The following is a 21,938-nucleotide window of genomic DNA, read 5'->3' on the forward strand; positions in this document are numbered from 1 at the left end:
CACCCAGCGAATCACCCACTCACACACCTATGCACAGAGTCAGACAACTAATCAATAACTCATATAGACACTCATGTAGCTATTCACAAACCCATGCAGCCGCTTACACACCAACAGACAGACGGATACAGACATTCACACAGTTTAGTCACTAACCCAGTAAGATACGCTTAATCACTCACTTATAGAGTCAGTCACGCACCTACTAAATCAACCATTCAGACACTTATACACCGACTCATTCTTCAATACGCCTTTCCCTATATATATTAAACATATTTAAACTTTACAGAAACACACAGTCACTGGATGATGTCATCAGTCATGTCATCAGTGATGTCATTTGAGATGTCATCAGTGATGTCATCAGTGATGTCACTGACCATGTCATGAGTGATGTAATATGTGACGTTATCAGCAGTGCATTCCGGGGGCGCGAGTTAAAGTTAGCTGAACTAACTATAACAAGAGAATTTCACTGGTTTTGTACAAGTGAAATGTCCAACTAACTATAACTTTTTTTTTTTGCTCACTTTGCCACTGGATTCAAGCAAGCCTGGCTGAAGACGGCTGAAATGCCAGAAACCGGTCCTAGGAAGCTTGTTTCCGGTCCAGGGAAGACATGCCTTGGCAGTTCGGGCTGGACTGTTCCCATGAGGCACAGGGTCAGACTGATTTGCATATGGCCATGCCTGAACTGGGGTGGCAGAGTGGGCTAAAGAACAGTGATGGATTAAACCCAGATCAGTCGACTGGGGGTGAGTGCTTGCAATGTTCAACACTCCGTCCATCATTTCCTTTGGTTTTTGCTTTGTTCGCCATAAGTTGGCAGGGTATGCTCAGACGTGAGTCCCTTGCTCACTTTGCCACTGGATTCAAGCAAGCCTGGCTGAAGACGGCTGAAATGCCAGAAACCGGTCCTAGGAAGCTTGTTTCCGGTCCAGGGAAGACATGCCTTGGCAGTTCGGGCTGGACTGTTCCCATGAGGCACAGGGTCAGACTGATTTGCATATGGCCATGCCTGAACTGGGGTGGCAGAGTGGGCTAAAGAACAGTGATGGATTAAACCCAGATCAGTCGACTGGGGGTGAGTGCTTGCAATGTTCAACACTCCGTCCATCATTTCCTTTGGTTTTTGCATTGTTCGCCATAAGTTGGCAGGGTATGCTCAGACGTGAGTCCCTTGCTCACTTTGCCACTGGATTCAAGCAAGCCTGGCTGAAGACGGCTGAAATGCCAGAAACCGGTTCTAGGAAGCTTGTTTCCGGTCCAGGGAAGACATGGCTTGGCAGTTCGGGCTGGACTGTTCCCATGAGACGCATCCATACATTGATTGTCCTGAGTTGTGTTAAGCCCGTCCCTAAAACTGCAAGGAACAACCAAAATTATGTATTAGCCTTTATTGAGTATGTGTGACTTAAACTCACAATACTGGTCATCTAGGCCATGTAGTATTTTCAAGTAGGTCTTTGGATCATCTTCCCTGCCTAGAAGAGTAAATGTGATGTACTCATCTCCTTTACCTCATGTAGATCAAAAACGTCAAATTTATTCTAACTGCTGGATGAGTATTTGTTGTAAAATGGCCTTTTCAGAAAGGTAATACCAAACATTTTGCTTTCCTCCTCCCCTTGTTTGCTGAATTAGCTTTTGTTGGCTATAGGATCCTGGGCACTTTACCGCTGCTAACCAGTGATGAAGTGCATAGGTTTCTCCCTTAAAACATGATGTATTAACAATTGGCACATTTAATGTACCTATAAGTCCCTTGTACAGTGCACTACATGTGCCCAGGGCCTGTGAATTAAATGCTACAAGTGTGCCTACAGCACTGATTGTGCCACCCACACAAGTAGTACTTTAAACATGTCTCTGATCTGCCACTGCAGAGCCTGTGTGTGCAGTTTAGACTGCCATGTGACTTGGCATTTAAAACTCATTGCCAAGCTGTAAGCTCTGCATTTTATTACATATAAGTCACCACTAAGGTAGGCCCTAGGTAACCCATAGGGCAAGGTGCTGTGTAACTCAAAGCTAGGACATGTACTATTACGTTTTGCCTGTCCTGGTAGTGAAAAATGCCTAAATCAGTTTTTCACTAAAGTGAGGCCTACCTCTCTTGCAGGTTAACACTGGGAATTCATTATTACACTTTTAAGCTGTAATTCCTGATTGAAAAGGAGTAGCTCAGTCATTTTTGATAGCATTGGAATGGTAATGATAAATCTTCTTTGCTGGCAAAGTTGGATTTAACATTAATATTTTAGAAATGCCTCTTTTAGAAAGATGGCATTTATCTGATCTAAAAGCTCTATGTGCCTGCAGCCTGTCTCCAATAAATGTCTGGGGTGGATGACAGGTGGACTTTATGCATGCCCTCTAGACAACCTCACACAAAGGAAGGGTAGGTGTGATCCCCAGGGGCATGCTGACTTGCTTCCTGTTTTGAGACTCAGAGATATCAAATTCTCAACTCCTGCTCCTGTACCCGGTCCATTGGAAGTGGATCCAGGTGCTTGCTCTAGTGGAACCAATGCATCCTTTGCTGCGTGGAGCAGAATTAATTAATCACTGCTGTTGCAGGAACAGACCCAGTGCATCATGCTCAGAACCACTGCATATGATTTGGACTGCTGCATTGCCACCGCTGTAATGTGAGAAGAACGACATTCCTTTGACTGCGTGGAGAAACCTGGCACATCAGCTTCAAAACCAATGCAGCTCGGCTTCAGAAGTTCATCTTTAGAACCAGCGAATCGCCATTGTTGTGTTGAGGAAATCGACGCACCACCTCCACTGCAGGAATTTACACTGACGCTTTACTCTACTGCATCTAGGATCTTGCTGTTGAGACCAGGTTATAGGTACTTTGTTCAGTGGGACTTGCATGGGTCCTGTATCTTTCCCGCGATTCTTCACGGTTGGCTTGAACTCTTGTCTTTGTCATGGTCCAGCACGACCAGAAAATGCCCATATGCGTTTATTGCTTTGAAGTGCTATTTTTATTTTTAATCTTCAAAAATTCAGACCTTATCTTTTAATTATTTGACTTTATGTTGTTTTGGTCTTGTTTTACTTATAAAATTATAATCTATTTTACTAAATGGGTGAGTAGTTTTTAGTGGTGTTTTCAATGTGTTACTGTTTGAAGTGTTGCACAAATACTTTACACATTGCATCTTAAATTAAGCCTGCCTGCTCTGTGGCCAAGCTACCAGACAGTGAACATAGGTTAATTTATGGTGTCTATCTGACTTACCCTGACTAGGATTGTGGTTTATGTTTAGACAGGGTGCATACCTCTACCAACCAGAAACCCAATTTCTAACAGTATTGGTGCAATAATGTCTGATTTCCAATGATTAATGTTGATTGTTTGGTTAATAAAGGAAATAAAATATGTTCTCACTTCTAATGTTTGGTTTGCAGCTAATTCTTAATGACCTTTTATCACACTTCTGCAAGGCTCAGAGGTGGGTGGAAGGGCAAGAGTGTAAAGAAGTGAAAATTATGTATATACATGGGCCATCCAGGAGAATGAGATTCCAAGACCTTAGCCCCCTCCTGTGTTATACCTAACAGCGAAGACAGAAGGTTACTGACAGAAGGACTAGGGGGCATATCAACAAGGCAGTGGAAAAAAATTATCGCCGCTTTTGCGTCCGTTTTCGGACGAAAAGCGGCGATAATTTTATCGCTTTATCAGCAAGGTCACGCTATCGCTTGAATCCTTGCCTTAGCGCCCTTTCCCGTAACGCCTACCTTTGCATCTCTAATGAGATGCAAAGTGGGCGTTCCGTCCCAAAATAACTGGAGAAATGTCGCTAACCGACATTTCTCCAATTATCAATGGGCACGGTAACAAGCATAGCGATAAGAAAAGTAGCGCTTACCTTGGTTATCGCTACTTTCCTTACGCCTGCTTTTCCTTTGACTAAACAATGTTAGTCAATGGGTGGTGGATTATAGGGCTGAGACCACCCAGCCCTATCAACAAGGATATTGCCGTTTTCCATGGAACATCTCTGGAAAACCAGCGATGTTCCATGAAAAAAATTGCTATCACAGGAATAATTATCGTCATTGTGCTATGCGTTGGTAATACAGCGCTGGCATGGCGATAATTATCTGCGATAGCCGGCGATAAAATTCCTCAGGCTAAGGGCGGCCAGCGAAAATTATTGCTGCCGCTTGTTGATATGCCCCTAGGTATCTTCAGAACTAATAGGTTATCACTAATTTCTACTCAGCAACTTCTTCTCAGAGGAAGGGTTGCCGATAGACAAGAAACAGCCCACACAAAAAAAACATCCTACTTTCTCTTTTTACAACTAAATGCCAGAGGAAAATAGCAACAGTGATTCTTTTGAAGTAAGGGTTTCACAAAGAAAATAAGGTTCCTCATCCAGACTAGGAATAGCATGAAGGTGCTTGGAATAAGTGTCCTTCTTTCCCATAATAAAGAGGCTAGAATGGATGGAGTTGGATAGACTAGGGAACCAGGTGAGGGAATCATCACCAACAGTCTTCATAGCCATTTTTAGATAGCAGTAAATACATTTTTTGTAGGATTGATTTTGCACTTTTGACTTGGCGTGTTAGAAAACAATATAGGGGACTCTACTGTTATTTCAATATGCTCTGTTAACAGAATTTTGCCACTCACTAATGGGTAAGCCCTAAAAGGTATATTTCTTAGCCCTCTCACACTGGAGTACGGCTGAAACAGTAAAAACATGAAGAAAACATCCTCCCTAACTGGATGAGACTTAGACCTGGCCATGCATTACCTGAACCTCTGATTGTCAAGGGTCAGTGAGGCTGGCCTTCTCTTGATGCACAGGAGAAGAAGGATCCAGGACATACCTGTAAGGTGAATGATCATGGTCAGTTGGAACTGGACTTTACCTGTGTGACTGGCTGGGAATGAAGTGAAGAATTTATTTGTGAAAACTGCCTCTAAGGGGCAGAGTCCTGATGATCTGGGGATAGTTGAAGACCCAGAACTGAAAGTAGAGAAGTTTTCCTGCAAGTTCTAAATGCCTGAGCTTAGTAAAACAAATTGGTTCTGAAGGGTTGGGTTATGGTCCTGAGGTTACCTGATTAAGGTGCTCTCTCACAGAGTAAAAGGAGCAAAATTGGATAACTTCCATTTCTACCTCCTGTTTTTGAATGTCAGGCATAGGTTGTGGATGCCCTTAATTTTTCACATCTTCAATAACATCTTAGGGCCGGATTATGAGTTTGGTAGTGTTGTATTTTTAAGTGTATATGTATCTTTAAGTATTGTTACTGTGGTTGCAGCAGCATGCGCTGTGTTATGTTTCACATGTGTTCTAAGTTCCAGTGTGGAACAAGGAATAGATCTGGCCAGTGGGGGAGTCAGTTGTGAGTCACCCTGCAGCTGGATGGATGTACTGCCGTGCTGTTACTAATAAAGAAGAGCAACTTATTTATTGTTATTTATGGATTTAATATTGGCGACGAGCTGAAAATCTCTCAAGTAAGGTGAAGCACGGGAACTGAGAGTAATTGGATCCACGTAAAAAGAGGAGGAAGCGGATAAAAAAAAAAAAAGAAGAAAAAGGAAAAATGAAAAGAAAATATTACGATGTTCAGGTGAAGGAAGCGATGTCACAGAGGAAGTAAAGCGGCGTTGGAGACTTTATTTGAACATTTCGAGCGAAGTACAAGCAGTGTAAGAAGAAAACTTTAAAAAAAAACAAGGTTACCGTCATCTCGGTAGGTCTTCAGTTTGGAGCGAGGACGAGAACGAGGACGGAGGAAGCGTTCTTTCATCGCGTCTTGGAGCCAGGAGGAGGAAGGTGCTGACGCATAGAGTTTGTCATCGCGCAGAGAGGTGCGGAGCGTGATGAAGAATTAGCGTTGCTACGCAACGGATTTTCACGAGGGTGAAGCAGGAAGCAGTACGCGACGCGGAAGTGAAGCGCAATAGGGTACGAGAACAGTTTTAACAAGGAAGCAACGGCGAACGGCGTTGTGAGTGAGGAATGGAGTGAAGAGCTGGGACTGTATAAAAGAAGGTGGGAAGTTATTTCTTCATTTATTTATATTTTTCTTTCTTCATAGTGTAGCGCATTTTGGCAGAAGACAAGGAAAATTTGGGAGGTTAAGCAGTGCATATATTTTCGTGGCACAAGAGAAGCGGTAAAAAAAGGTTCATTGAGGAGATCTATATATATAAAAAAAAAAAACGCAAAGACTTATTCCACATGAAGAGTCTTTAAAAGAGAAGGAGTGCGTTGAGTAAGCAAAGACAGAGGGATTATTGGATTGAGTAATACCTTCGCATATGTAGTAAAGTATTAAGTGAGGTCCCATGTAAGAAGAGAGTCAAGGACAGAAAAGGTACAGAACAAGGAAGGACTAGTGATCAAAAGAATAAGAGATAACTAAAGATGCAATTTGATCCTCCAGGAAAGTTTTTACAGAATAAGGGAGATCCACCTCTACCATGGTCAAGGTGGAAAGAAGAGTTTTTGACGTACATGAAAGCGATTGACGGAGAGAGAATGGGTGCGGAAAGGAAAAAAAGCATTTTACTGCATTGTTTGGGTTCCGAAGGACAAGACATTTTCAGAGCATTACCACAAGTGACACCTCAAGTAGGAGAAGAGAACCTTAATGTGTATAGTGAAGCGTTACAGAGACTAGAAAAAAGATTCAAACCTGCTACAAGTATTGCACTTAACAGATTTAAGTTTTATACGAGAAAGCAAAAGGAAGAAGAATCGTTCGATGACTTTTTAACGGTGTTAAGAGCTCTATGTGTGCATTGCAAATTTGGTATGATGGCAGATGAGATGATAAGGGATCAGATTATTGTGCATGTGAGGAACAAGAAAGTCCAAGAGAACTTGTGGGTAATGGGAGATCCAAGCCTGACACAAGCTATTGCTAATGCAAAAGCAGTGGAACAGTCTGAGAGTTGGATGCAGACAGTCAGGCAGAATACTAAGAAGAGTGAAAGTGTAGAGGAAGTATGTGTCATAAAAAATAGCGTTAAAAGTAGCGCGCATGGTCAAAGCAACATGCAGGATGTTTCGGAAAAAAAATATGTAGGTAACAAGTTCAACAATGGGAATACATTCAGGAGCAATGTGCACCGGGGTGGTCAAAACATGTGTTATAGATGCGGGAGCAAGACACACTTGGCATCATTTAGAGGTTGTCCTGCTATAAGCAGAGAGTGTAGGAAGTGTGGAAGATGGGGTCATTTCAGCATGGTGTGCAGAGATATTAGAAGGAGTGGTCCTTCTACTTCTAGGTCAATTTCAACTATTTGTGGAAATTAAGTTAATAACTGTGAGACAGGAAGGGAAGGAAATGAGGTCAATGCAGTGTGCGAGAGAGGTTTTGTGGTATCAATTGTAAATAAGGGTGCGGGAAGAGAGATTATTTTGGAGTCTCCCAAATGTATGGTCAAGGTGTGGGGTGTGGAACTAATGCTCATGGCTGATTCTGGATCGCCGTGGACTATAATATCCAAAGAATATTTCGAAGAAAAGCTGAAGAAAGCAGGTGTTGGGGAAAGGTTGCATGCCAATGATGTCATTGCAGAGAGTTTTGATGGTACAAGGATTGATATGGAAGGTTATTTTACCGTCAAGTTGTGGTTTAAGGGTAGATGTGTAGAGATTAAATTGTACATCGCCATAAAATGAGTAAATGTGCTAGGATGGCGAGACCAGTGGAAACTAGGTATAATGCTAAATCCACGAGCAGACGAACCAGTCATACTTGGGGATCAATACTCAAATGGGAAAGTGGCAGTATTGGACACTCATGAGAAAGTAAAAAGGTCCCGCATCGCTGGTGGAGGCGATTTACCTGTTGAGCTTGTTGTCCCTGGAGGGGCAGCGCTGACGATTTGCTGTGTTGCTGTGCCTGGAGAGGAGCTGCCGGATGGGACTGCAGGTCCCAGGAGCCCGTGAGCCAGTGAGGTCCGCAGCTGTGTAGCGGCCCGCCCTCCCGCCCACAAACCATATAAAATACCTCGCGGAACCCGCTGGTGCGGGTCCCGCATCGCTGGTGGAGGCTTTTTACCTGTTGAGCTTGTTGTCCCTGGAGGGGCAGCGCTGACGATTTGCTGTGTTGCTGTGCCTGGAGAGGAGCCGCCGGACGGGACTGCAGGTCCCAGGAGCCCGTGAGCCGGTGAGGTCCGCAGCTGTGTAGCGGCCCGCCCTCCCGCCCACAAACCATATAAAATACCTCGCGGAACCCGCTGGCGCGGGTCCCGCATCGCTGGTGGAGGCTTTTTACCTGTTGAGCTTGTTGTCCCTGGAGGGGCAGCGCTGACGATTTGCTGTGTTGCTGTGCCTGGAGAGGAGCCGCCGGACGGGACTGCAGGTCCCAGGAGCCCATGAGCCGGTGAGGTCCGCAGCTGTGTAGCGGCCCGCCCTAATCGCCTATTGGCTCCTGTTCCGGCCAAATAACATCAGTTCCCGCTGAGCAGGACGCGACGCAGGACGCCCAGGACTAAGCCCGGACAAAGGGCGGGCCCTCTGTGGCCCTCAGAGGCCTGAAGAGCCTGGACTGGGCCAGGTACCTTGCCGCTCCATGACTTGTATATTGTAGATGGTCTGTGACTCTACGTTCTGTTAGACTATCCGAAGTGGCTATTTCCCTCGTTCTTCTGTGGGTTTAGTAGGTGTGTTGTAAGTTTCGATCTTTATCATCCCCGCTTCATATTTTTAACTGTGGTTGATAAACAAACTGGCCTGATGTCTAAGGGTAAAGACGAGAGGCCTTTGCACGACATGGGCCCCATGGATAATTATCTTATTTAAAAGGTTAATCAGATTAATACCGTTAGGAGGGCTTCCTTGGGCAAGGTGAGTCCTATCATGTTGCCTGATGTAACATCCCCTCCACCGGTTGTGATTACCACGACCAATAATATCTCGTGTGGAGTGAATAAAATCATTGTGACTTCTGCTCTGGTGCATGATGAAAGGTATTCTGGCTCCCTAGTTGACCCTAGTATTGCTATACAGCATGCCCCGCTATCTGCTAAATCGCCTAGGAAATATAAAAAAGTAAAACGCAGACATAGGGGGAAGCATGTACAAAAAAGGTTAGTAACCTTTAATCAAAAAAAACGTTCCCCAATATTGCCTCCCTTGGGTAAAAGCCCCGTTTTAGGGCAATTGGGGACGGCGTCATTCCCTATGTTTAGTCCAAAAAATTCCGCATTACTCCCTCCCTCATCACATAAATTTGTTTTTGAGGAACTCCCAGGGTCAGGCTTGGTTAACTCCTGCGTAACTGATTCTCCTTTAAATACGCCTGCCAACGCTTGTGTATCCCTGTTGAGTTTCTGCCCCAGTAGTGTTGATGAAGGGTCTCCAAATCTTCTTAGCTTCTCTCCTGCTTCGCCCCTTACATCAACTAATGAGGAACTTATAGGGACTAACAGTGAGAATGGTTTAGAAGGACTAACTTTAAAACAGTTAACTGAGAACCTGCAGAAGATTATCACCCCAATTTTGAGGGATACAATGGTTCAATTGCTCACCCCTAGGTTGCCCTTAGAGACCAACCGCTGTCCTACTATTGAGAGAGACATTTTTGCCAAAATTGACCATGTGGTGAAACCCTTAATTCAGCCCCTTCTGGATAATATCTTATCAATTAATATCCGTCTGGATTCTATAGAGAAAAAGTTGGTAGATAACACTCTTGCTCTTTCTGGCTTGGTGATAGGCTTAAAAAACACTAGTTCTACTAATCTATCTGTTAAAGCCTCGACAAATATTATTTCTGGACCACCAAGCCATTCTACTATTTTAACATCTACCCAGACGGGACACCTGTTAACCCGCCCCCTACCAACTGAAATGTCTATAACGCCCATACCAACGAATAAAACTACATGCAGTAAAACAACTGACAATTTGAAAATTAATTTGAGTTTAGATCTAAAATCAGTCCCATCACAAAAAATTGATGACTGAGTAACTAAAGATAATGGGCTTGGAAATAACAGCAATAAAGACCGGCATTATCATCCCATAGTGGACCTTCCTCCGGAAGCTGCTCCGTATGTAATTGTTTTAGCCGGCGCCCCTGAGGTCCCTACTGGGATCAGGGAAGACTACCAAGGTCTTCGGAACAAAGTCATCTATTGGTTGCGCAAGAATAGACCCTTGCCTGCCTACATTAATGGGGAAATACTACATGTTAGGCGCTGTGAATGGGTAGGGTTGCGTCCTAAAGATAAAAAAGGGGATGTAATTGTTGTGAACTTTAAAGATCACAGAGCAGTTAGGCACATTGGGGATTGGTACGCCTATAGTAGCAGTGATACCATCTCTACACATTATCTTAATTATTTTTATCCATACGTGCCAACTCAACCTCGTATAAACCAGGAGGACAGATGGCAGACTGTCAATAGGTCTGTTCGTAATCACTATGGTCACAGTCGGATTCCCTTTGTACAATCTCGTGGCTCATTTAATCATCATTCTAGACAGCTCCATTTTCTGTCTAGAGGCCCGAAGAATCATCCATGGGAAAATAGAGACATTGCTTCGCCTATTTATAATCTACCTATTCAAAACCGGTTTGATGTTTTCTCTGGTTTGGAATATGTGGATTGACATAGGAAAACTGTCTGTGATAATTTACCTACTAGTCCAGGGATAAAGCATGATAAAATTCTGGCGAACCCCAAAGAACAGGTTTCTTTACATTGCACTGAGGACACTATGCAAGTGCAAATTATTCAGAGCTTGACCCATGCCAACAAAGGGAAGGTCAATTGTAATAACAGCCATAAGGCTTCTTTTTTACTTAATTCAAATGATGAGGGATCTATTGGTGCCCCTGCCTGTAACTGTTTTGAGGAAGTAAAGGTATCTTCTCCCCAAAGCAATCGGGGTACTAAAGTAATTAGGAAAACCTGCACATTCTTATTTTGGAATGTGGCCGGTTTAAGGGAGAAAATCAATAACCCATCTTGGGGCACTATCATTGACGGCCATGACATCCTGGCTTTCCAGGAAACCTGGTCTTTGGACCCGGTAAATATTAATGGGTATAGAAGTTTTTTTACCCCGGCTGTGGGGAGCACCCATGGAAGAGCTAAGGGTGGTCTATTAACTTTTGTTTCTAATCAGCTCAAATATGATGGTATTTGGTTTTCCCCTAAATCTAGTTTTTATCAATTAATTATTTTAAGGAATGAGAAGGGACTAAATGTCGTTGTTATCAATTTTTATAACAACATATCAAGGAAAGAAATCCCTAGCGTTTTAATCATGCTGAGGGAGGATATACATCATGAAATAGACAAAACCGATAGAGAAGTTATGTTTGTTTGGGGGGGGGGGATTTTAATTGTAAACTCTGTATTAAAGGTAAACAGGGTTTATGCGGTTTAATGACTGAACAGGAAATAAATCGAACTAATTTTGAACATTCTCTGATCGGGGACTTATTAAATGATATACTGTTTATGTATGATTTAGGGTTTGTAAATGAAATCGCCCAAAAACCCTCCACTTTCATGCCTACATTTGTCGGTAGAGGCGTACTGTCTACCATTGACTTTATTATTGCCTCTAATACCTGCAGCCATACATTTATTAAGTCTAATATCATGGACCAGCCAGTGAGCGATCACTTGCCTCAGATTATGGAGGTCGAAAATCCTTTTTCTGACCAACAAATGGATGCGCTCTCCATACATATAGTTTCGGATGTGGCCCTTGGTAGACAAAATGGGTACAATCTAAAATGGGACAAGGTTGTCCCGGAAAGGTTCTTAAAAAAATTACTGAATGTTTGCCCTAGCAGTTTTGCTACTTGCTTGGACGATAAATCCAGTCCTGATTTGATAATTGAACATTTTAATTTAATTGCTTCTATTATTAAGGAAAATCTGTGGGTGGTGGCAAATGACAGGGCAAAGGGCAAAAGGAGCTGGTTTGATAATGCCTGTACCAGCTCCTTAACTACTTTGAAAAGAGCCATTCATAGAGTACCACGTAATCCCATTGAAATAAGAAACTGCAGGAAAGAATATAATGTAGCCCTAAAAAATAGGAAAATTGTTATAAAAAAGGAAGCCTTGGAAGTGTTATGCGAAGCATCACAGCAGAAGGATGCATCAGCCTTCTGGAAGGCTGTTAACACCCCTTTTCTTTATGACAATACCAAGGCGCGTATAGAAAATGCCATTACTGAGGAGGATTGGGTGGCGCATTTCTCTAGTCTTTACAGCCCGCATGATATTTCCCATATTATTGATTCTGCTCCTGGGGATTATATAGCTGACGAGGTAGACAAACTGGTAGTAACTTTGGAGGAAGTTAACCTGGGTTTGAACGCAACTAAGGGCGGCAAGGCTGCAGGGCCTGATGGGATCCCTGCCGACTTGTATAAAGGTAATGTTGAGCTTTGGGGTCCCATGCTGGTGCAACTTTTTAATTCTGCACTGGCTAGGGGCCTAAACCCGTCCTGGTTCACCTCGGTGATTGTACCCATTTTTAAGAAGGGTGACAGGCAATGATGTGCCTGTTATAGACCAATCTCCCTACTGGATTTGTCTGTTAAAATCCTCGGGAGAATTATTCTGGCTAGATTACAAACTTGGGCAGTGGAGAATGAAATAATGAGCGACTTACAATATGGTTTTCAAAAGGGTATTGGAACTCTGGAACAGTGCTTAACCTAATGATTATACAATCAAAATACCTGAGGATTAAGGGCGAGCGCCTGTACCTCAGGTTCGTCGACCTTACGTCGGCGTTTGATTGTGTTTCTCATGTTAAACTATGGGCTATTTTAAAAGAGATAGGCGTGGAAGATTCCATTGTTTGCTTCTTGAAAGACCTTTATTCAGGTGCCACAGCTTCGGTTCGCTATGGCAGTGGGGGCCAATGTACCAGGACATTCCAGGTTGGGCGGGGTGTTCGCCAGGGTTGCGTCCTGGCACCCTTTCTATTCCTGGTGTACATTAATGGTCTTGAACGTCACCTTCTGCGTGAATGCGGGGACATCCCCAATGTTGGGGGGAGGTTTGTCCCCGCGCTCTTGTATGCGGATGACGCCGTCTTAATGGCCCGCACTCCCGTGGCTCTACAAAACCTGATACAATCTTTTGAGTGTTTTATGTCTAGTTTAGATTTAAAAGTTAATTGTACTAAAACCCTTTCAATGAACTGTGGTAAAAAACCTGGTAAGCATACAAAAAGAATGTTTTTAAATAATGTTCCTTTGGAATCTACTTCAACTTTCCCCTATCTCGGTGTTCTGTTCCATGAAACCGGGGCATGGTCTCACGCTGTAAAGGCTAGAACTCTTTTGTTCCAAAACATCATAATGGCCCTAACGAATTTTATTAAAAAACTGGGAAAGAAACCAATTAAAGAAATTTAAACTATTTATAATGCTACATGTACATTGGTTGCTATATATGGCTCGGGTCTCTGGGGCCACACTAATATTGACTTAATTCAGAAAGTCGAGAATAGGTTCCTGAGGCACGTTTTGACAGTCCCCCAAAGTGTTGCGACCTATATCTCCCACACTGAACTTGGCCTAACTTATATATCTGATTTGATCAGAATCCAGCCTATTCTTTTGTGGCACAGGGTCTGGACAACTGATGAGTGCTCTTTGAACCGGGCCATCCTTCAGGATGTTTTAATATTGGAAAATGTGGGCTGTTTAGATTGGTTAAATTATGTTAAAACATTCCTTGGTAAAATTGGTTGTCAACAATATTTTGTAGACCCATCTTCGATGGATGGCTTATCCAGGAATCTCTTGTCTAAGCTATCCCTGGAATATCTTATAGAAAACAGAAGGCAAGAGGAATTGAAGAAAAAATCTGTATCCTTGCACTTTTCCCTGTTAACGAGTAACAAATTGCAGCCATACTTAACTTTGCCGCTGTCTAATTATGATCGTTTTATTCTGACTCGTTTTAGATTGTCCATCCTTTTTACATTATTGCCTTTCCCAGTAATGAATTCTTGGTTGCCGAATTTATCCCTATGTCCGTGTGATGACTCTTCACCCCAGTCAGATATCCATATCCTATTTTTCTGTACTTTTTATACCATACCACGTAAGACATATATCATTCCACTCCTCAAAGAATGGAAAATTAATAATTGTCGTCCAGCCTTTTTAGAATTTCAGAGAATGGACACTGTTCTTACAGTCACCGCAGTTTTAACTTATTTTAAAAATGTTTTTAAACTTAGGAAAACATTGGGTTTAGATGTATTTTAATCCAAACCTTCTCCTTTTTATATCTTTTGTCTGAGCATTGTAATTGTAATTTAATGTTGTAACTTTCATGGTTTTTTGTCTCTAAAACCGAATAAAGTATTCTTGACTCTTGACTTGACAAGTATAAAAATGTTTTCAATGAGAAGCTGGGAAAGCTTAAAGATTTTGAACACAAAATAGTTTTGAAACCTCAAGCACGCCCTGTAGTACAAAGGTTGAGAGGAGTACCCATCAATATTAGAGAGGAGCTGAGAGAAATGTTGAGGCAACTTACGGAGGAAGGCATAATTGAGGAAATCGAGTCTTCAGAGTGGGTTTCTCCCATCGTTTTAGTACGCAAAGCAGACAAAAATTTGAGGGTGTGTGTTGATTTGAGGTCTTTAAATTCAAACATTGTGATTGACTGTCATCCTCTTCCGAATATAAATGAAGTTGTGTCAATGCTAGAGGGAGCAAAGGTATTTTCTACATTAGATCTAAGGTCTGCGTATCATCAAATTTGTCTGTCTGAAGAGTCAAAGAATCTTACAGCGTTTATCACTCCACAAGGCCTGTATCGTCACACCAGAATGCCGTTTGGGTTGGCTTCAGCTGCATCGGTTTTTCAGAGGGTAATGTTTAGAATATTCAGAGATGTAGATGTTTTTGTGAAATGTTTTCAGGATGACATATTAGTTTTTTCAAAAAATGAGGAGGAACATGGAGCTCATCTTAAAGAGGTCTGTAGTAGATTGGAGAAAAATGGTCTTACGCTTAAGGAAAGCAAGTGTAAATTGTACAGAAAATCAGTAGAGTATCTTGGTCACACTCTCTCAGGTGATGGGGTGGTACCAAAGAAATCTAATGTGGATGCCATCACCAATGCCCCATCTCCTAAAAACAAAGAACAATTGTTGAGTTTTGCAGGGATGTGTGAATATTATAGCAAATTTGTGAGCAATTTTGCAAGCAAAATGGAACCTCTGAGAGTATTACTACGGAAGAACACTGAGTACATTTGGGGTAGTGACCAGGAGAAAGCGTTTGAAAATATTAAGCAGGATATAGTGCGTGCACCCACTTTGAGGCCATTTTGTGTAAATAAAGAGTGTATCATCATAGTTGATGCCAGTTTATATGGCATCGGTGGTGTACTTTCGCAGAGGTACGGTAGAGACGAATGGAATGGGGCGTTTGCTTCACGTACTCTCAATGAGTCAGAGAGAAAATATGCTGTGATTGAGAAAGAGCTACTGGCGTGAGTTTGGGCAATAGAGCATTACAAGTTGTATGTTTGGGGAGGAAAATTTGTGTTAAGAACAGATCACAAGCCGTTAGTCAACATTTTGTCTTCGGATGGTGGGTGGAATTCCACCGCAAGAATTGCGAGGCTTTCTTCTAGGCTTCAGGAGTATAATTTCAAGACAGAATATGTTCCAGGGAAGAGGAACGTTACGGCCGATTTCCTTTCAAGGTTACCGTGTACTTCAAGTGTTGTGAATGTAGTGAAGGAGATTGATTTTGTTTTAAACATTAATGACATTATACCTGCACAGTTTCAGGATATTAGTGAAGCTTTTTGGGAACAATGCGTCAATAAGGATGAGGATTGGTTAAACATCAAGAAGTTTGTGTTGGAAGGTTGGCCTAAAAAACATTTAATCAGACCGGAGTTATTACCTTGGTTCAAGGTTGCAGGTGAACTGGAAATTGAAGGCAATTTCATGTTTAAGAATGGCAAGTGCATTCCCCCAAAAGATATGCAAGAGGTTATACTTAAGATTGCACATAGAACACATCCAGGGATTTCATCCATGAAATGTCTTATTAGGAATTTTTTTGGGTGGCCTGGTGTTGATAGATTGGTTGATCGAGCAGTCAGGGAATGTGAACAATGTGTTTCAAGTGAAAGGATGCTCAGTGTTAAAACTCCTCCCTTAAGGATGGTTGAGTGGCCAAAGGAACCATGGCAAAGGTTAGCTTTTGATATTTCAGGTCCTTTTAACATGCTCCCAGAAAGATGTAAATTTGCTTTAGTGTTGGTAGACTATCATTCGAAATGGCCGGAAGTAAAATTTGTGAACAAAGTTACCACAGAAGCGGTATTGAATTTTTTAAAAGAAGTTTTTGCACGGGAAGGTTGTCCCTCTTGTTTAGTTACTGACAACGGAGTGCAATTTACCTCAATGGAAATGAAAAATTTTGTTAAAGAGTGTGGAATCAAACATATTCTTACTTCTCTTTATGGACCGCATGAAAATGGTCAGGTAGAAAGGTTTAACAGAGTATTGAAGGATTTTATTTTTGAGTCCATGAAGGAAGGGGAGAATTGGTTGAATACAGTAAGAGAGAAATTATGGTTATACAGAATAACCCCACACACTACTACTGAAGTGAGTCCGTTCAGATTGTTGAAAGGAAGAGAGCCAGCTTCTAAAATATGTCCTTGGTGGTTTCGAGATAAGTGTGTGAAGCAAATTATGAGTAATGAATGTGTTGAGAATGTTGCTTCAAAGGTGAAGAATACACAGATGAAAACTTGTTTGTGGTTTGATAAGAAGTGGAGAACTCGAGTACCAAGTTTTAGAGTTGGAGATTGGGTAAGAATTCGAAAACCAGGAATTATCTGTAAAGGTTCCAGTAGGTTTGGAAAAGCAATTCAAATCAAGAGAGTATTTAGGAACTCAGTTGCTACTCAAGATGGGAAAGTCTGGAACATTAGAAGAGTTGCAAAGTGTCCTCTCAATGTTAGGCATGATAGTTTAAATGATGTGTCTGATGAATCAAATTGTATCAATGAATGTGAGGTTGGTCCTTTGGCAGAATCAGGAGGTGTACCTGGTTGTTCTAAGAACAGATTCTCTGACCGGGTAAAGTTTTTTCCTAAGAAGTTGTATGATTATGTTTAATTTTCTTTTATTGTATTAATTGTTGTTTTATTTATTTATGTTATCTTAGTTTCTTTTCTGGTTTTGTTTTGTTTTAAAGGAGGGGGATATGTTGTATTTTTAAGTGTATATGTATCTTTAAGTATTGTTACTGTGGTTGCAGCGGCATGCACTGTGTTATGTTTCACATGTGTTCTAAGTTCCAGTGTGGAACAAGGAACAGATCTGGCCAGTGGGGGAGTCAGTTGTGAGTCACCCTGCAGCTGGATGGATGTACTGCCATGCTGTTACTAATAAAGAAGAGTAACTTATTTATTGTTATTTATGGATTTAATAGGTAGTCTCACCACTGCACCAACGTGTCAGCAGTCCCAAGAAAACCGCTGAGCCATCGGTGTTCCGCCTGCCATATTATGATACATGTAGCCTGACCTGCAAACCATTGTTGATGGAGTAGTTCCTGCCTGGGCCGCAGCAGTGCATACTCTGATGCTGTCAGGGCTGCAGTTTTCCGCCGAGCTGATTACGAAAACACAGTTGTAATATGAACCTAGTGGCGGTTCCCCGACGGCAGTAGGCAGCACGGTACGCTCTCAGCAAAACACCAGAACAATGCACAATGGATCGATACAAAAACAGCACAGCTGATATCCATTGGCCAAGTGAAAATCACACTACAAAACACACCCCTTTGTAGACCATGATCATTTGCCTCTCCAGTGCAGCACAGCAAGACAGAGCAGTGATTTTGAAGTGTTGGCACGTAGAGAATGAAATGACTGCTACCACCATGAGGCCCCGTTTCTGTAACAGAAAACAAGATGCAATCATGTGTTTTCCCATTTTCACTTGACTCACATGTTGCAAATAATGTCCACTTCTTATGAACTTAACCATTAGTCAAGAGTTGGCACATTGAGATTACATTGACTACAACTAACATGAGGCCTTCTTTCTGTAACTCCAAACAAGATGCCATAGTGATTTTTCCCATTTTCTTTTGTCTGACATGTAGCAACTGATGTTCATTTCTTGTAAACTGAGCAATCTACATTTAATGCTCTACTCAGAGACATGTCTGCCTACTTAGCTTGATGTTGTCCTGGTCTCCTCAACTGAAACTATTAATGGCATGAGTCACACCATGCCAAGCGTGTACCTCAAATATTTGTAACTCATTAAGGTAACTCAGCTGATTAGAAGTGGCAGGTGACCCATTGACTCTGCACTGCTCACATGATGACTAATGCTAAATATACAACCAAGTTGTGTGTTCGCCTGTACTGTACACAACTAGGCCTTGGAATACACATGTTACTTCTCCAATGTGTTGCCATAAATGTCTGGGAGATGTCATGTTCATTCCTTAATCCAAAATGCAACATATCAGCAAATCTAATGAGCTGCTCAATTCTAGTACATTTATTGAATGTCTCTACTATCAAAGTGTCTTCTTAACAAGTTTTATACCACATAAATACAGCACTATAGTAATATTTACATATTTTGTTTTTCCTATATCTCTACTTACTGTGACACAAAACATTTGGATATAGATACCGCACTTCCACCAATAGCAATGTTCTCTATTTCACAACAGGTCAATCTGGCACAGCACCTTGGCAGTACTTGGCCACCAATCAGACTCCCATTCCACCCCCGGATGAAACCCTTAGTGATGACAATACTCCTGGACATGTGGATGTGTATGACAGCCCTGGCACTTCTAGTCAGCCTGGGCAGACAGCAACAGTGAGTTCCAATGTCACCACAATAATACATCCCATCCCATTTGCAACCCCTTAGCCAACCCCTGTCCCCCCCAAACTGTCAACACCTTCTTGTACCCCCAATCCTGGATCCTGATGTGACAATCACCAAACCAGTCAGAGAGGAATCAGGAAACAGTGGGAGAGTACAGCCTGGGCCAAGGGCAGAAGTCCGTGGAGGTAGGGTTCATGGAAGGGTAACTATGAGACCGCTTTGTGAGGCCACTGGTGCTACTCACACCCAGACCACCATCGACCAAGACATTGTGGGCCAGGTATTGATGGAAATCCAGGAGATGAAGCGCTGCAGAGGAACATACACCAGGAGCTTGCCACCCACAACAACAACATGGGTCAGCTCATTGGGGTGCTGCAGGACATCAACACAACCCTCTGCAGGGCTTTACCACCACCATCTACCTCCTCCTGTGGTCCAACTACATCCACCCCATCTACATTTGCTGCAGCCACTGGAAGGGAGGCACTGCCAGTTGAAAACACGTCTTCAGACATCCCTGCCTCAGCAGCAGGAGACCCCCACATCCGCCCTGGGGGCGACGTCCATGAAAAAATCCAGAAGTTGCAGATGGCAAGACACCCACCACTGCCAGCAAGAAACATCAACCTTAATTTCCTCTAGTATGTGCAACACCAATTCACTTTGTGAACTATTTCTGAACACTTTTCCCTTTCTCATGGGAGTAGTATTTTGGACTTCAAACAATTTGGCATCAACAACTGTAGTTTCATTCACCATGACTGACTTCTTCACTTTTGGTTTTCCCTGTTTGGTTTTGCACAAAGTTGAGTTTCTCGTTCTTCACTGCAATACATACACTAGTCAGAAACTCATTGCCTGTTGTGGTATATCTCACATATAGCAATGTATTTATGTATGCCCATGTGAAATTTACAATGTCAAAACAAGCCACTTGTGTAAGCATGGATATATTGCATGTACACAATGTTGAGCTCAGGATCACAACCATGTCACACCAACACATACATACAAGTGTCTTGTCTTACAGCATCTTTATTTCATTGTGCCGATCATAGGCTGCCATGATGTCAGACACATTGCAAATCATACATGACTCAAACATTCTGCATCAGTGATCACATTTTCAGGTGCAGACCTTAACAACGTGAAAGTTGGGGATACATCAGGCAATTTCCTATTGAATAGGCAAAATTAAATTGGTCTATGGCGTCAGCCAGAGCCATATCGCCTACCTCACAAAAGGAATCCCACATAATTAAAACAATAAACAGACACATGGCAGTACAACATTTTCTGATCACTGGTTCTTTCCAATCCAGTGTTGCTGCATCTGTCTGTCTGGAATGTCTCAAACAAATCTCAGTGATGTGCCACAACAATGAGGAGACACATCAACTGTTACATACAGTTTCCAGACAATGAGAATTTAGCCAATGTGAAGGGAGACTAGCATGATTTGGCCCATCAAAACATTTTGTTAAAGCACATGATGGCACACATATTGAATTAGGACCACCACACAACAAGAAACAAGTCCAGTGGATTCTTCATTACTTCCATCCTATCAAATATGCAAGCTGTCTTGGTAAAGGATTTGTATACCTAAAGTCTGTGACAGTCATTCCCAGGAACAATCCATGTTCACTTCGCACATCCAAACAGCATCATATACCTGCTGATGTCACAACTCTGAAATGTTTAAATGAAGATGACATGGTGAAGGTACCTAAAACAGAACAAAACAAAGAGATCAGATATGGAACCATACATATGACACAATTCACATAATCAACTTTTGGAGAACGCAGTACTTTTCAAAGATCTAAGATAAACAAGGCAACACTAACAACTTGTGACTGTGTCAAAATCTTCCTCCACAAACACCTTTCACCAGATTTTGGCAGAGTTTTAGCTTCCTAATATTTCCCCTAAACATACTCCTCAGATCATCACAACACGAGTTGCTTTAATAGTCAAAGTCATGACATCTCATACTCACACTCAGGAGAAGAAGTTGTTGATGAGATCTTTATGCAAGTCATCTCCTTCCTCTTCAATCAATCAATCAGGGTTCTTATATAGCACGGCTAATCACCCGTTAGGGTCTCAAAGCGCTGGGTAGGGGGGTTCTGCAGCAACAGTCGAAGAGCCAGGTCTTGAGGTCCTTCCTGAATTGAGGCAGTGAAGGTGATTGCCTCTTCATCACTATCATCATCATTTGGCATTTGAGTCTGCTCACCCAGTGGCACTTCATGGTCTCCATTCTCTGCGATATAAGAGATGTCCCTTTGCAGGGCGATATTGTAGAGCATGCAGCAGGCCAAGGTGAATTGGCACACCTTCCCGGGTGAGTAGAGGATGTCTTCCCCAGTCTTGTCCAAATATCTGAATCTGGCCTTCAGGAGCCCAAAAGCCCACTCCAATGGCCTCCATGTTTTTTCATGGGCCTCAATGAAGTAAACTTCACCTGGCGTAGCTAGATTTATCAGTGATGCCAATATCCATGGACATCTGGGATACGCTGAGTCTCCTAGATGGAAGACAAACATAGGTGCAACAATAAGTTAAACACTTTGTGATTATACAACCTGACATCACCCACATAAAGTTAGGACAGATCATGCTTACCAACAAGCTCTGGTAGTAGTTGTAACATCAGATGGGGTATGGTGCTGTTCCACAGTAAGGAGGAGTCATGGCTGATCCTGGAAACAGGGCACAGACGTTTGAGATGTACACAGTGGCGTAACGATACTTGAGCCCCCCCCGCCGCAAGCTAAATGGAGGCCCCCCCTCCAGACTCTATCAGGGGCTCTCCGGCCGAAGTGCAGTGCTGAGGGGGCCCCCTGGAGCTTGGGGGCCCCCCCGCACCACAGGGGATGCGGGGGTCTGTGTTATGCCCCTGGATGTACAAATCCAGTAAGCAGACAACCTGCAGGTTGGAAAAATGGAAGTGCTTCCTGTTCCGAAAAACTTTTTCCCTGGCTTGCGGTGGCACTAAAGCAATATGGGTGCCATCAGGGGCTACAACCA

Source organism: Triturus cristatus, chromosome 7, assembly GCF_964204655.1.
Source record: "Triturus cristatus chromosome 7, aTriCri1.1, whole genome shotgun sequence".
Classification (NCBI taxonomy): Eukaryota; Metazoa; Chordata; class Amphibia; order Caudata; family Salamandridae; genus Triturus; species Triturus cristatus.